This window comes from Mobula hypostoma, chromosome 5, assembly GCF_963921235.1.
Source record: "Mobula hypostoma chromosome 5, sMobHyp1.1, whole genome shotgun sequence".
NCBI classification, from domain to species: Eukaryota; Metazoa; Chordata; class Chondrichthyes; order Myliobatiformes; family Myliobatidae; genus Mobula; species Mobula hypostoma.
In genome coordinates, this window is record NC_086101.1 from 29,912,045 (window position 1) to 29,927,830 (window position 15,786).

Consider the following 15,786-nt stretch of genomic DNA (forward strand, 5'->3'; position numbering starts at 1 on the left):
GCCTCCCAGGTGCCAGGGAACCCGATGTCTCGGATAGGGTCCAGAACATTCTGAAGGGAAAGGGCGAGCAGCCAGTTGTTTTGGTATATGTTGGTACCAATGACATAGATAGAGAAGTGCGGTGGTCCTGAGAGAGATTTGCGAGAGTTAGGAAGGAAGCTAAGAAGCAAAACCTCCAGGGTAGTAATCTCAGCATTGGTACATGTGCCACGTGCTGGCGAGGGCAAGAATAGTAGGATCAGGCAGATGAATGCGTGGCTGAGAGACTGGTGCAGGGGTCAGGGCTTCAGATCCTTAGATCATTGGGATCTCTTCTGGGGGAAGAATGACCTGTTCAAAATGGATAGGTTGCACCTGAACCCGAAGGGGAGCAATATACTGGCGGGAAGGTTTAATAGAGCTGTTAGGGAGGGTTTGGCAGTGGGATGGGAACAGGAATGATAGAGCGGAGGAAGGGGAAAACAGAAATAAATCTAAGATAGTGAACATTAAAGATGTCAGGAAAGACAGGCAGGTGATGTGGCAAGTGTAGCCATTGGGATGAGTTGCAGTGCAATAAAGTGGCAGTGCAATCAAAGCGGAAAGTACCAAATACTGCACTTAAGGTGTTGTACTTAGAGCTGACATAGGATTGGAAGGTGCAGAATCTTAATAGGTTGAGCTAAGAAATCGCAGGGGTAAAAGCACCCTGATGGCAGTTACATACAGGCCTCCAAACAGCTGCAGTGATGTGAACTACAAATTATATCAGGAAATAGAAAAGGCTTGCCAGAAGGGAGTGTTATGATAATTGTGGGGGATTTTAACATGCGGGTGGATTTGGAAAATCAGGTCGGCACTGGATTTCAAGAGAGATGATTTGTAGAATGTCTGCGAGATGGCTTGTTAGAACAGCTTGTTGTTGAACCCACTAGGGGATCGGCTGTACTGGATTGGGTATTGTGTAATGAACCAGAGGTGATTAGAGAGATTGAGGTGAAGGTTCTCTTAGGTGACAGTGGTCATAACATGATTGAGTTCACTGTGAAATTTGAAAAAGAGAAGCCGAAATCCGATGTGTCGGCATTTCAGTGGAGTAAAGGAAATTACAGTGGCATGAGAGACGAACTGGCCAAAGATGACTGGAAAGGGACACTGGCGTGAAGGATGGCAGAGCAGCAGTAGCGAGAGTTGATGCGAGAAGTGAGGAAGGTGTAAGACAAGTATATTCAAAAAAAGAAGAAATTTTCGAATAGAAAAAGGATGCAACTGTGGTTGACAAGAGAAGTCAAAGCCAAAGTTAAAGTAAAGGAGAGGGCATACAAGGAAGCAAAAAATTAGTAGGAAGACAGAAGATTGAGAAGTATTCAAAAGCTGACAAAAGGAAACTACGAAGGTCATTAAGATGGAAAAGATGAACTATGAAAGGAAGATAGCAAATAATATCAAAGAGGATACTAAAACCTTTTTCAAGTATATAAAGAGTAAAAGACAGGTGAGAGTAGATATAGGACAGATAGAAAATGATGCTGGAGAAATTGTAATGGGAGTTAAGGAGAAGGTGGAGGAACTGAACGGAGGAAGACATCAGCAGTATACCGGACACTCAAGGGTGGCAGGGAAGAGAAGTGTGCACAGTCACAGTTACGACAGAGAAAGTACTCAGGAAGCTGAATAGTCTAAAGGTAGATAAATCTCCCGGACCAGATGGAATGCACCCTCGTGTTCTGAAGGAAGTAGCTGTGGAGATTGTGGAGGCATTAGCGATGATCTTTCAAAAGTCGATAGATTCTGGCATGGTTCCGGAGGAGTGGAAGTCTGCAAATGTCACTCTGCTATTTAAGAAGGGGGCAAGGAATCAAAAAGAAAATTTTAGACCTGTTAGCTTGACATCGGTGGTTGGGAAGTTGTTGGACTCAATTGTCAAGGATGAGGTTACAGAGTACCTGGAGGCATATGACAAGATAGGCAGAACTCAGCATGGATTCCTTAAAGGAAAATCCTGCCTGACAAACCTATTACAATTTTTTGAGGATATTACAAGCAGGTTAGACAAGGTAGATGCAGTGGATGTTGTATATTTGGATTTTCAGAGAGTCTTTGACAAGGTGCCACACATAAGGTTACTTAACAAGATAAGAGCCCGTGGAATTACGGGAAAGTTACATCCGTGGATAGGGCGTTGGCTGATTGGCAGACAACGGAGAGTGGGAATAAAGGGATGCTATTCTGGTTGGCTGCCGTTTACCAGTAGTGTTCCACAGGGGTCCGTGTTGGGGCGGCTTCTTTTTCCGTTGTACATCAACGATTTGGATTATAGAATAGATGGCGTTGTGGCTCAGTTTACTGATGATACGAAGATAGGTGGAGGGGCCTATAGTGCTGAGGAAACAGAGAGTCTGCAGAGGAACTTGGATAGATTGGAAGAATGGGCAAAGAAGTGGCAAATGAAATACAATGTTGGAAAGTGTATGGTTATGCACTTTGGCAGAAGAAATAAATGGGCAGACTATTATTTAAATGGGGAAGGAATTCAAAGTTTGAGATCCAACGGGACTTGAGAGTCCTCATGCAGGATACCCTTAAGGGTACCCTCCAGGTTGAGTCGGTGGTGAAGAAGGCGAATGCAATGTTGGAATTCATTTCTAGAGGAATAGAGTATAGGAGCAGGGATGTGATGTTGAGGCTCTATAAGGCACTGGTAAGACCTCACTTGGAGTACTGTGGGCAGTTTTGGTCTCAACACACTTGATAGGTCTTATACTTTTACGTCTTATCCTCTTGCTCTTCACATAGTTGTAGAATGACTTCAGCTTTTCCTGAATCCTGCCCGCCAAGGCCTTCTCACGGCCCCTTCTGGCTCTCCTAATTTCCCTTTCAAGCTCTTTCCTGTCAGCCTTATAATTTTCTAGATCTCTAACATTACCTAGCTCTCTGAAACATTTGTAAGCTTTTCTTTTCTTCTTGACCTGATTTACTACAGCCTTTGTACACCGCAGTTCCTGTACCCGACCATAATTTCCCTGTCTCATTGAATATTATGCAGGATAACAATATTTTTACCAATTATATAAGTAGTTAAAGGGAAGACAGAGCTGATATTCGATCAGTGGATAACGATGTTTGTGAGATAGTAATGGGGGACAAAAATGGCAGGTGAACTTTGCATCTGTCTTCACTCGGAAAGACACTAGCAGTGTTCCTGAGTTCTGGGAGTGTCAGGAAGCAGGGGTGAGAGTCAACCATAGAACCATAGAACCATGGAAACTACAGCACAGAAACAGGTCTTTTGGCCCTTCTTGGCTGTGCCGAACCATTTTCTGCCTAGTCCCACTGACCTGCACACGGACCATATCCCTCCATACACTTCCCATCCATGTATCTGTCCAATTTATTCTTAAATGTTAAAAAACCCGCATTTACCACGTTGTCTGGCAGCTCATTCCATACTCCCACCACTCCCTGTGTGAAGAAGCCCCCGCTAATGTTCCCTTTAAACTTTTCCCCCCTCACCCTTAACCCATGTCCTCTGGTTTTTTTCTCCCCTTGCCTCAGTGGAAAAAGCCTGCTTGCATTCACTCTGTCCATACCCATCATAATTTTATATACCTCTATCAAATCGCCCCTCATTCTTCTACGCTCCAGGGAATAAAGTCCTAACCTATTCAACCTTTCTCTGTAACTGAGATTCTCAAGTCCCGGCAACATCCTTGTAAACCTTCTCTGCACTCTTTCAAACTTATTTATATCCTTCTTGTAATCTGGCGACCAAAACTGAACACAATACTCCAGATTCGGCCTCACCAATGCCTTATACAACCTCATCATAACATTCCAGCTCTTATACTCAATACTTCGATTAATAAAGGCCAATGTACTAAAAGCTCTCTTTACGACCCTATCTACCTGTGACGACACTTTCAGGGAATTGTGAATCTGTTTTCCCAGATCCCTCTGTTCCACTGCACTCCTCAGTGCCTTACCATTAACCCTGTATTTTCTACGTTGGTTTGTCCTTCCAACGTACAATACCTCACACTTGTCAGTATTAAACTCCATCTGCCATTTTTCAGCCCATTTTTCCGGCTGGTCCGAGTCCCTCTGTAGGCTCTGAAAACCTTCCTCACTGTCTACTACACCTCCAATCTTTGTATCATCAGCAAACTTACTGATCCAATTTACCACATTATCATCCAGATCATAGATATAAATGACAAATAACAATGGACCCAGCACTGATCCCTGTGGCACACCACTAGTCACAGGCCTCCACTCAGGGAAGCAATTCTCTACCACCACTCTCTGGCTTCTTCCATCGAGCCAATGTCTAATCCAATTTACCACCTCTCCATGTATACCTAGCGACTGAATTTTCCTAACTAACCTCCCAACCGGGACCTTGTCAAAGGCCTTACTGAAGTCCATGTAGACAATATCCACTGCCTTCCCTTCATCCACTTTCCTGGTAACCTCCTCGAAAAACTTCAACAGATTGGTCAAACATGACCTACCACGCAGAAAGCCATGTTGACTCTCCCTAATAAACCCCTGTCTATCCAAATGCTTGTAGATTCCGTCTCTTAGTACTCCCTCCAATAACTTACCTACTACTGACGTTAAACTCACCGGCCTATAATTTCCCGATTTACTTTTCGATCCTTTTTTAAACAACGGAACAACATGAGCCACTCTCCAATCCTCCGGCACTTCACCCGTTGACAGCGACATTTTAAATATTTCTGCCAGGGCCCCCGCAATTTCAACACTAGTCTCCTTCAAGGTCCGAGGGAACACTGTCAGGTCCAGGGGATTTATCCATTTTAATTTTCCTCAAGACAGCAAGCACCTCCTCCTTTTCAATCTGTACAGTTTCCATGGTCTCACTACTTGATTCCCTCAATTCCATAGAATTCATGCCAGTTTCCCTAGTAAATACAGACGCAAAAAACCTATTTAAGATCTCCCCCATTTCTTTTTGTTCCGCACAAAGCCAACCACTCTGATGTTCAAGAGGATCAATTTTATCCCTTACAATCCTTTTGCTCTTAATATACTTGTAAAAGCTCTTTGGATTATCCTTCACTTTGACTGCCAAGGCAACCTCATGTCTTCTTTTAGCCCTCCTGATTTCTTTCTTAAGTATTTTCTTGCACTTCTTATACTCCTCAAGCACCTGATTTACCCCCTGTTTCCTATACATTTCATACAACTCCCTCTTCTTCTTTATCAGTGTTGCAATATCCCTTGAGAACCAAGGTTCCTTATTCCTATTCAATTTGCCTTTAATCCTGACAGGAACATACAAACTCTGCACTCTCAAAATTTCCCCTTTGAAGGTTTCCCACCTACCAATCACATCTTTGCCAGAGAACAACCTGTCCCAATCCACGCTTTTTAGATCCTTTCTCATTTCTTCAAATTTGGCCTTCTTCCAGTTCAGAACCTCAACCCTAGGACCAGATCTATCCTTGTCCATGATCAAATTGAAACTAATGGTGTTATGATCAATGGAACCAAAGTGCTCCCCTACGGAGACTTCTGTCACTTGCCCTAATTCGTTACCTAACAGGAGATCCAATATTGCATCTCCTCTAGTTGGTCCCTCTATATATTGATTTAGTTAACTTTCCTGAACACATTTTACAAACTCTAAACCATCTAGACCCCTAACAGTATAGGAGCCCCAATCAATGTATGGAAAATTAAAATCCCCTACCACCACAACTTTATGTTTCCTGCAGTTGCCTGCTATCTCTCTGCAGATTTTCTCTTCCAAGTCTTGTTGACTATTGGGTGGTCTGTAATACAATCCCACTAATATGGCCATACCTTTCCTGTTTCTCAGCTCCACCCATAAGGACTCAGTAGAAAAGCCCTCTAATCTGTCCTTCCTGAGCACTGCTGTACTATTTTCCCTAACAAGCAATGCTACTCCCCCACCTTTCATTCCTCTGCCTCGATCACATCTGAAACATCGGAACCCTGGAATATTAAGCTGCCAGTCCTGCCCCTCCTGTAGCCAAGTTTCACTAATTGCTACAACATCATAATTCCACGTGTCAATCCACGCCCTCAACTCATCTGCCTTCCCCGCAATACTCCTAGCATTGAAATATATACACCTCAGAAGATTTTTACCACCACTCACAACCTTTCTATCAGCGATTTGCTTAAACTTTCAACATCATTCATTTCCCCCCCAGCCACACTGTCAGCTCTGGCACTCTGGCTCCCATCCCCCTGCAAATCCAGTTTAAAGCCTCCCCAATAGCACTAACAAACCTCCCTGAAAGGATATTGGTCCCCCTGTGGTTCAAGTGTAACCCGTCTCTCTAGTACAGGTCCCAACTGCCCCAGAAGAGGTCCCAATGATCCTGAAATCTGAAACCCTGCCCCCTACACCAGTTCCTCAGCCACTTGTTCCTCCTCCAGAGCATCCTATTCCTACCCTCACTGGTACCTAGCACAGGTAGCAATCCTGAGATTACCACCCTTGAGGTCCTGCTTTTCAACTTCCTACCAAGCTCTCTATACTCACTGTCCAGGACCTCTTCACTCTTCCTTGCTATGTCATTGGTACCGATGTGCACCACGACATCTGGCTGGTCACCCTCCCACTTCAGAATGTCATGCAATCGATCAGAGACATCCTTGATCCTGGCACCTGGGAGGCAACAAACCATCCTGGATTCTCTGTCACGACCACAGAACCTTCTATCTGCACCTCTAACTATCGAGTCCCCTATCACTACTGCTCTCCTCTTTCTCCCCCCTCCCCTCTGCACTGCAGAGCCAGACTCAGTGCCAGAGATCAGTCATTGCTGTTACAAGGAAAAAAATGCTTGACAAACTCATGTAGTCAGCTTGGCCAGATGGACTACATCCCAGAGCCCTCATTTAAGTTGCTGAAGGGATCACGAATGAAACAACCATGATCTTTCACGAAACACTTGATTACCGCATGGTCCCGGAGGTCTGGAATATTTCAAATGTCGTTCCGCTCTTAAGGGAGGAAGGCAAAAGAAAGAAGTTACCGGCCTGTTAGCCTATTTAATAGAGTACAGATGTCAGTACGAAATACGCCTGCTAGTTGGAAATTACCTATATTTACCCTCGCAGTAGAGCAAGGACAGACGTGCTGCTGGTTCTGATTAACAATAAGATAATTGAACGTCCACGATAAAATCAACCCCTGACTATACGTTCTACCTTATTATTTCCTTTCACTTCATTGTCTGTCTGTACTTTATTTTTGCTCCAACTGCACTATCCTCTTCTTCATCGGCTGAATCTTTCAATGACATTACTTCAAAGTACTGATGTATTGAAATAGTTGAGAGGCGAAACAATGTTTCTTCAATATACTTCGGTCTATGTGATCAAGAGAAACCAACTTTCGAATCCTATATATGCAAACCATCAAGGACTAATTAAGCGGTTCCACGAGAAAGGCCGTGTATTTTGTTTTAAAGCAAATAGAATATAGTTCTAATTGAGATTTACGCGGTTTATCATTCTACAGTCACCGTTAGCAATGCTAAAAAAACTGTCGTTCGCTATTGTGCTGTGATGTTTTACAGAAGTCAGCTACAAATAGGTACGGGTATCTATTGCTTGCAAACATTTTGGAACAGTTTAACCGAATATTGGAAAACATTTTGTAGTAAGCTTCGGGAAATCAATGTCAGCTTATTGTTTCTCATTTCAAAAATTTGGTCATTATTTCTGTCGACTTCAAACTACTCAAATTTCCCAACAAACCACAGAACGCGTATAATCCCTAGAACATTCAATGCAGTCTGGATATGGACAGTTATTTCTTCACAAATTCATATTTTTGCTCGGTCATACAGGAATCTAGAAATAAACATTCCCGCCATTACACAGCAATGTGGAAATATTTTCTTGGAGCGATTCATACAGCTGAAAAACAGCGAATGTGACTCGATGTAATCTGTTCGCACCCAGGCGCTTAAGCAACGAAAATTTTCACGTGGTGTTTATGTGTCTCCTGAGGGTTTTTTTTCGGGTAAAAGTAAGGCACTACTTTTAGAAATAGGAAACTAGCAGGCAAAACCGTATTTCGTAACTGCAAACATGGAGCGATCAGCAATCTTACAGATTGAGGAAATTTACTATCCTATTCTTGGATTGATTGGCGTACCTGGTAAGCTACTTAAGATAGCTGAATCATTATTAGACACCTGTAACATGCAATTTATTGCTGCAATGCTCTTACCTATTGTATTGATATTTGTTCCTTGTTCGAAATGTCCGACTTCAAAATGAGAGCGCCCCTGTTCGAGTTGTTCTCCGACGGTTCATTGAGCAAAGTGAAATAAGTGTATTAACGTAAAAGAACAATCTTGCAGTTTTGTATGTTGATAAATATATAATTTTATTGGGCTGTGTGCATACTGTTCGAGGGCAGGGAACGTACATTGATTTCGTTTCATTACAGGAGTGGATTTTCCGCCATACGCGTGATTACTGTTGTTTCTCTCGATTAATCAGAAATACAAAACTCGTTAAAGTCACTAGGAGAGGTGTAGCCTTGTCTGCATTACAAGCAGAACCTGCACGGAACTTCACTCTGTATCACGCAGCAGCACGGCAATATTATTCCTAACTCTTACTTATGTGCCCGAATTTCTTACCAGGTAGAATTTTGGCTTCAGTAATTACAATGTACAAATGCTTTTTAAAATAAAGACCGTAAGACCAACAAGGACAGTAAAAAAAAATAAAATCTGATATTTGGTAGCGTCTTGCAAGGAGAACTCAGTTTGTTTCGACTTCAAGCACTTATTCCACCCCTAACAGAACTGCAGACTGAGACTTATAGCATTGTCCTTATCGCATGAAGATCAGCTTTACTAGCTTTATTTGGTTTATTATAATTCAAAACCGTACGCTATCCGTAACACAACTATAGCAGGGACTTATAGGTTTGTTTTTATTACATGGCCTCCATCGCTGAGGTTCAACGCAAAAAGTGGCAAGTAGTTTGCTTTTAGGTTGCTATCGATAATTTCAGTCCACAGTCCAAGACTGTTATGGTCACTAACTTTCTGTGGTTCAATTTCAGCAATGATTTTATTTCACCTGAATTTACGCTGGAGGAAGATTTATCCTAGTTGAAGAATTCAGAGAGAGAGACCTAACAAATTATCACCGAGAAAGGACATGTATGAAAATCTCAGCAGGCATAAAGTTGGATAGATCCAGAAGGCCTAATAAGATATTTATCTTAATTTTCTTGCATTTTGTTGAGAAAGCAGGAAGAAAAACGCGGGCGAATATAATATGAGTGGTAGGAAGCTTTTCGAAAATAATCCTGAAGGGCAGATTTAATCTTCACATAGAGATACGAAGATTGATTAGAAACAGTCTGCACGGCTTTATTGACGATAGATCCTGATTACCAATCCAATTAAACCTTTTGACGATGGGTTTTCTATGTCGCTGAGTGGTGTGTATTGTTTAGATTTAACGGTCCTTGATAAGTTTCAATGTTATGGATTGGCCGGAAGCAATTATAGACCATAGGATTCGGAGCAATTTGGCAAATGATAGAGGGTGTTGGTGGAGAATTGCCTTTTCAGTTTGAAGCCGGTGAGCATTTATGTACAATCGGATCCATTCTTAGTCCATCGTTCTTGTCGTAAACCTTCACATTCAGTCAGGTGAATGCAAGAAGTATGATTAATAAATTTATTGATGAGGATGGGTACTCTTGACTTCATAACCATTGTGCCGATGTAAGAAAATTAGACATATAAGTGAAAGAGGGAACTTAACCTTGACAAATGTAATTTGATTAGTTAGGGAGGACGAGTAACACAAGGGGACAGACAGGTCTCATTACAAATGTCTAAACAGGAGATCACAACAATTACACAAGGCTGCTAAGAATGCCTCGTGACTACCAGCATTAATAGAGGCATAAAATATAGGAACTGGGAGACTTGGTACACCAATATAAAATATTAATCAGAACACACAGCAGTGCGCGTTACGTCTGTGACTCACACTATGTGATATGCAAAGTGCGAGATTGAACCGCAAAGGGCGCAGAAGACATTCCCCTGGATTGTACCATGAAACTCTAGATGAACTGATTTTTTTTCTTTGTAGAAAGCTGAAGGAAATGCCAACTGGGTATTACAAAATTAGGAAGAGCATACATTGCTAATAAGGAGCTTCCATCTCAGCAGGTGTGACCTGTCAACTGTGTGCATAGGTTTGATGCATGGGAGATGTAAATGGCTGAAGGTCCTTTCCGTGCATTTCATGGGACGGCAGAGTCGTACTCTCACAATATTTGAAAGTCCAGATCATACAAGGACAATGGGGTTAGTGTGGGTGGTACTTGATGCCTGGCACGTAAATGGCAGGCTGATGGAACGGAGAGCGGGTTTTAGACCTGAAACGTTAACGCTGTTTTTTTTTTTACCTCCACAGTTGTTGCTTGACATCCTCTTCTGAGATGATTTTAGATTTCCCTCATGTGAAGTATCTTTTTACTTAATTTTTTCACTGGAATGAGTATCCTTGCCAAACCAATTTATGTTAAAACTATATCACCAAGGGAAGCGTCTTTGCATGTAGCTTTTATCGAGTTGCATGCATCGGTGGATGACGAGTCTTGGAAATCCGACATAGTAATGTTCACAGTGAATCCAATAAGTGTTTCTGAAAGAATTTGCGCTTGAGAAGGGAACTCATTCTAAACTATGAAGGAAGAAAGACTGCATGTTCTGAAAGACTATATCAACATGTCCTAAGTGCTGGAATAACTCAACAAGTCAGGCAGCATCTAAGGAGGGAAATTAGTCATGTACATTTCGGAGAGGGATATTTCTTAAGGCCTAATGTCTTATTCTGTCTACCCTCATTCGAGATAACGATACGAAGAAAGATGAAGGCATAGGTAACGTTGAAGAAGCAGGCAGGCTGAAGAAGGATTTAGATAGATTAGGAAAATGGACATAGAAGTAACAGACGGAAAATAGTGTCGGGAGGTGTATAGTCATGCACTTTGATAGAAGGAATATAAACACAGACTACTTTCTAAACGAGGAAATCATTCAAAGATCCAAGGTGCAAAGGCTTTTGGGAGTCCTTGTGCAGGATTGTCTGAAGGTTAATTTGCAGATTCAGTTGGTGGTGAGGAAGGCAAATGCAAAGTTAGTATTCATTTTGATGGCACTAGAATATTAAACAAGTATCTAATGCTAAGTGAGGCTTTATAAAGTATGGGTGAGGCCTGACTTTCAGAAATGTGAGCAGTTTTGGTCGCCTTGTTTAAGAAAAGAATGGGTTTAAATGGGGTTTGCTAGAATGGTTTTGGGAATGGAGGGAGAAATAAGTGTCTCTGGGCCTGTGCTCGCTGGAATTTAGAAGCATGTGGGGAGATTTCTTTGAAACCTATCGAAACCTAGGTGGTGGATATGGAGATCATGTTTCCTAGGGCAGGGGAATCTAAGACCAAAGGGCACAGCCTCAGAATAAAAGGATAGAGATGACATGTAATTTCTTTAGCTAGAGGGTCATAAATCTGTGGAATTAGTTTCCAGTGGTGCCTGTGGAGAGCAAGTCAATGGGGGTACTTAAGACGGAATTTGCTATGGTCTTAATTTCTGGTGAGAAAGCTTGTGGGAAGAAGGCAGGATAATGGGGCTGAGAGGGAAATGGATCAGCCATAATGAAATTGGACAGTGAAATGCCGTAGAGATCGATCCCTGAAGAAAGCAGGATGTATGTGGGGTGTGTGTGTGGGGGGAGGGGAGGTTTGCTCAGTGGTAGGATCTCATTGTAAATTACGGATTTACAGAGAATGATCTGTTGGATATGGAGACTCACTGGTGAGAGTTACGGACAAGCGGAACCCTATTCCTGTTATGGCGACGGTAAGATGCGGCCAGTGCAGATGTACAAGAAACAGAGTAGTTCAGGCAATCAGGTCAAGTTGCAATCATATGTGTCATTTATGAAACCGCAGCTGCCTATTCTGCACACTTTTAATTAAACTGGGAAATACATTGTCAAGCTGGAAAGGCTGCAGAAGAGATTTTCTAGGATTCTGCCTGGACTAGAGGATCAGGTGATAGGGAAAGATGGCCACACTGGGATTTTTTATTCCCTGGATCGTGTAAGAATGTGAAGTGGTCTCACTGAAGTTTACAAAATCATGAGGTATATGGATAAGTCGGATTGTCATAGACTTTTCTCCAGGGTTGAGGAGTCCAAACGTAGAAAACAAATTTAAGTTTTAAAAAGTGGGGGTGGGGCCATTATAAAGAGAACTGAAATGTATCTTCAAGCGGAGAGTAGATAGAAGCCGGACCTGGCTGCCAGATAAAATGCTCGGGGCTGGAAAAATTGTAACATTTAAATGCAAATGGATGGCTATGCAAATGAACGGAACTGCCAAATATGGTTTCTGTGATGCTCTGCTCAGTAAGATTACATTCTACCTCCGTTACTTCTACAGTATACTGGTCAGTCGCACAAGTCTGAATTGAACTGAGGCACAAAAACTCACCTCACCACCGGTCTTTTTCGAAATAATCAGTTAAATATCGGTCAATAGATGATATAATTGCATTACGTAAAGAAATGTGCACGGCTTAACGCCTCGGATAAATATTATTAATCAAGATTTGTGTGTTTTGCAGCTAATCTGTTGGCAATCGTTATCCACTCTCGAGGAAAATGCGGTCTCTCCAAATGCATCACGCGTTATTTACTGGGAATGGCAGTAGCTGACTTAATGGTGCTTTCATTTGATGTCATCTTATATGAAATCATTGATGGCTATTTTCCACATTCTATATTCAATCAAACTCCTGTTTGTCGAGTCATACTGACCATGCTGTTTGTTTCCATTGATTGTTCCGTGTGGTTAACTGTGGCATTCACTTTCGATAGATTTATTGCTATTTGTCACCAAAGGTTATGAGCAAGGTATTGCACTGAAAAGAATGCGACTTTAGCGATAGCGGTGGTGTTTTGCTCAAGCGCTGTAGAAAATATCCCATTCTATTTTATATACGAACCTCGAGAAGTAATTAATAATATTGAGTGGTCCTGTTATGTAAAGTCAAGCTTCTACACTTTACCCATTTGGGCTGCATTTCTGTGGCTGGAAACGATTTTGACCCCCTTTTCCCCGTATGTGTTAATCTTGCTACTAAATTACCTGACCATCAGGCATATTGTACTCGCGAATCGAGTGAGGAGCGGACTACGAGGGTGCAATAGGACCGCGAATCACACTGACCCAGAGATGGAGATCGTAAAAAGTCAATAATTTTGCAGCTTGCCATATCTGGAAGTTTTATCCTCTTGTGGATGGTTAATTTAATATGTTTCATATGCGTTCAATTTACGGACACGCAGTTTTTGGAGGCAAGTTACAATGACCCTTTCACCATTGCGGAGTTAACCGGCTATATGCTGAAATTTTTGAGTTCTTGTACAAACACTTTTACCTATGCAGTGTCTCAGACAAATTTTAGAGAGGAATTGAAGAATGTGATCAAATATCCTGTAACTTTTATTAAAAAAACAAGCAATTGCAATAAATGACATACCAAACTATATCTCGCAGTAACAACATGGATTGCATTGAACAGAAGGGATCAATAATCTTCAGACGTGGAAAAGCAGAAGGTGAACTTCAACTCCATCCGAGGGTCTCCCAAAGGTGTGCTGAATTACAAAGAATACAATGCCACGAGAGAAACGTCTTAATTACATGCAACACGCGCAAAATGCTGCTGGGAATCATGAGGTCGGGCAGCTTCCATGCAGAGGAATATACAGTTGACCATTATCAGGACATCTGGCCAAAATACTGTTCCTTTTTCTTATCTCCTTCGTCTCGGCCGCATCTCTCCCCAAGTCGAGGATTCCCGTCCCGGAACATCTCAGACACCCGCCTTCAAAGAGCGCAAGTTCCCTTCCACTTTCAATGATGCAGCCCTTCTCCGTTGCTCCTACATTTCCCTAATATCTGCGGTCACGCCAACGTCAGTGTTCATAACAGGTTTGGGGCACCCTAACTCCCACGAGTCTACGTATCTAACACACCATTCTCTGTAACTTCCACTATCTATAACGGGCTCCTACCACTAAGCAAATACCACCCCCCCACCCCCGACACACACACAAACACACACAGGCACACATTCCACACTTTCCAGAGGGATCACTCTCTATGGGACTTCTTTTTCCATCCGTCCTTTCTTCCCATTGCTCTCCTTCCTGGCTTTTTTCTCTGAAAGAGGGACAAGTGTTGCAACTGTCTCTATACCTCCTGCCCTCCAGCATTCAGGATCCTAAACAGTCGTTCCGTTTGAGTTGGCACTTCACCCGTGGTCATCTGCGAGGCCTATTGCTCCCAGTGCGATCTGCTCTACATTGATGAGACTGCACGTAGGTTGCGAGATTGCTTCGTCGAACACATTCGGTTCCCCTAGCACAAATAGCAGAATGAATTCAACTTCGTATTCCCATTTCAACAGGTCGGTCCATAGTCCCCGCTACGCCACTACGAAAGCAAACTAAGTTGGAGAAACATTGTATTACATTACGTCTAGGTAGCCTCCAAAATTATGGACATCGATTTCTCTAACTATCAGTGATTTCTCCTTTCGCTATTCCGGTTTCAAACTAATCTATTTTCTTCTCCTTACCTGAAAATCACTGATGCCGCCCCCCCGTCCTACCCGATCTCCTATAAGATTCTTCTCCCATCAGATCTCTTCTTTCTCAGCCCTTTGTCTCTTCCAGCTAATAAGTGCCAACCTCTTTCTGCATCTTTTCCAACCCCCACAAAAGCCTCGCCGCGCCTGGTTTCACCTGGCACGAGGCACACCCTTCCTCTCATCCGCTCCTTCTTTTGGCCTTTGCCCCTTTCATAACAAACCTGATGAACGGTGTCAGCTCGAAACATCGGCTGTTCATTCCTGTCTATAAGTGCTGACTGACTTGCAGAATTTCTTCAGCAGTGGTGTGAATTGTTCATGGTTTTCAGCATCTTCAGGTTGCTTAGTATCCTTGTGGTGATTAATTTCATGTAATCAGCTGGAGAGTCCCAACGGGTCATGTAGCTTCTGGGATTGGAGGCGGAGTATTTGTGAGAAATCGTCGAAAATTTCGAGCGGAAACAAATTTAGGCACCCCCCCTACCCCCGCCCGACACACACACACACACACACACACACACACACACACACACACGGAGATGTTGCGCGACCCACAGATGCTGTTCAATTCGCTAAGATCTAGCAGAGGATGGCTGCTCCAGATTCCAGCATTTGCATTAGTTTATGTCTTTACACGACCTGATGATGTTGTTGGATCCAACCCTTCGTGTTGATGCATTTTCCCAAAGTTCTGGGTTTTCAAGCGCACCTGTAACCATTATATAGTGCGGGACAACGGGGGTTCCACGTCGCGCTTTCCTTCTAGCAGTAGAAAGCATATCATATCCCGAGTTTTAATTGAGTTTCAGTGAAGGAAGAGCATCAGGACTTCGACCGTCCGGATAGCATTTTCACAGCTGTGGGAAAAAATAAAATTTGAAATGATCCAAATTGTTCCAAAAGGAACATTGAATAGAGTAATTCGCGGAATTCCTTTGAAATTGTTAAACGTTAAAAGCACGTAAAATGCTTAGAATATGGAGCATAGAACATAGAAATCTACAACACATTACAGGACCTTCGGCCGACAATGCTGTGCCGACCATGTAATCTATTCTATAAACTGACTTGAATTTCCCTACCGCATAGCCCT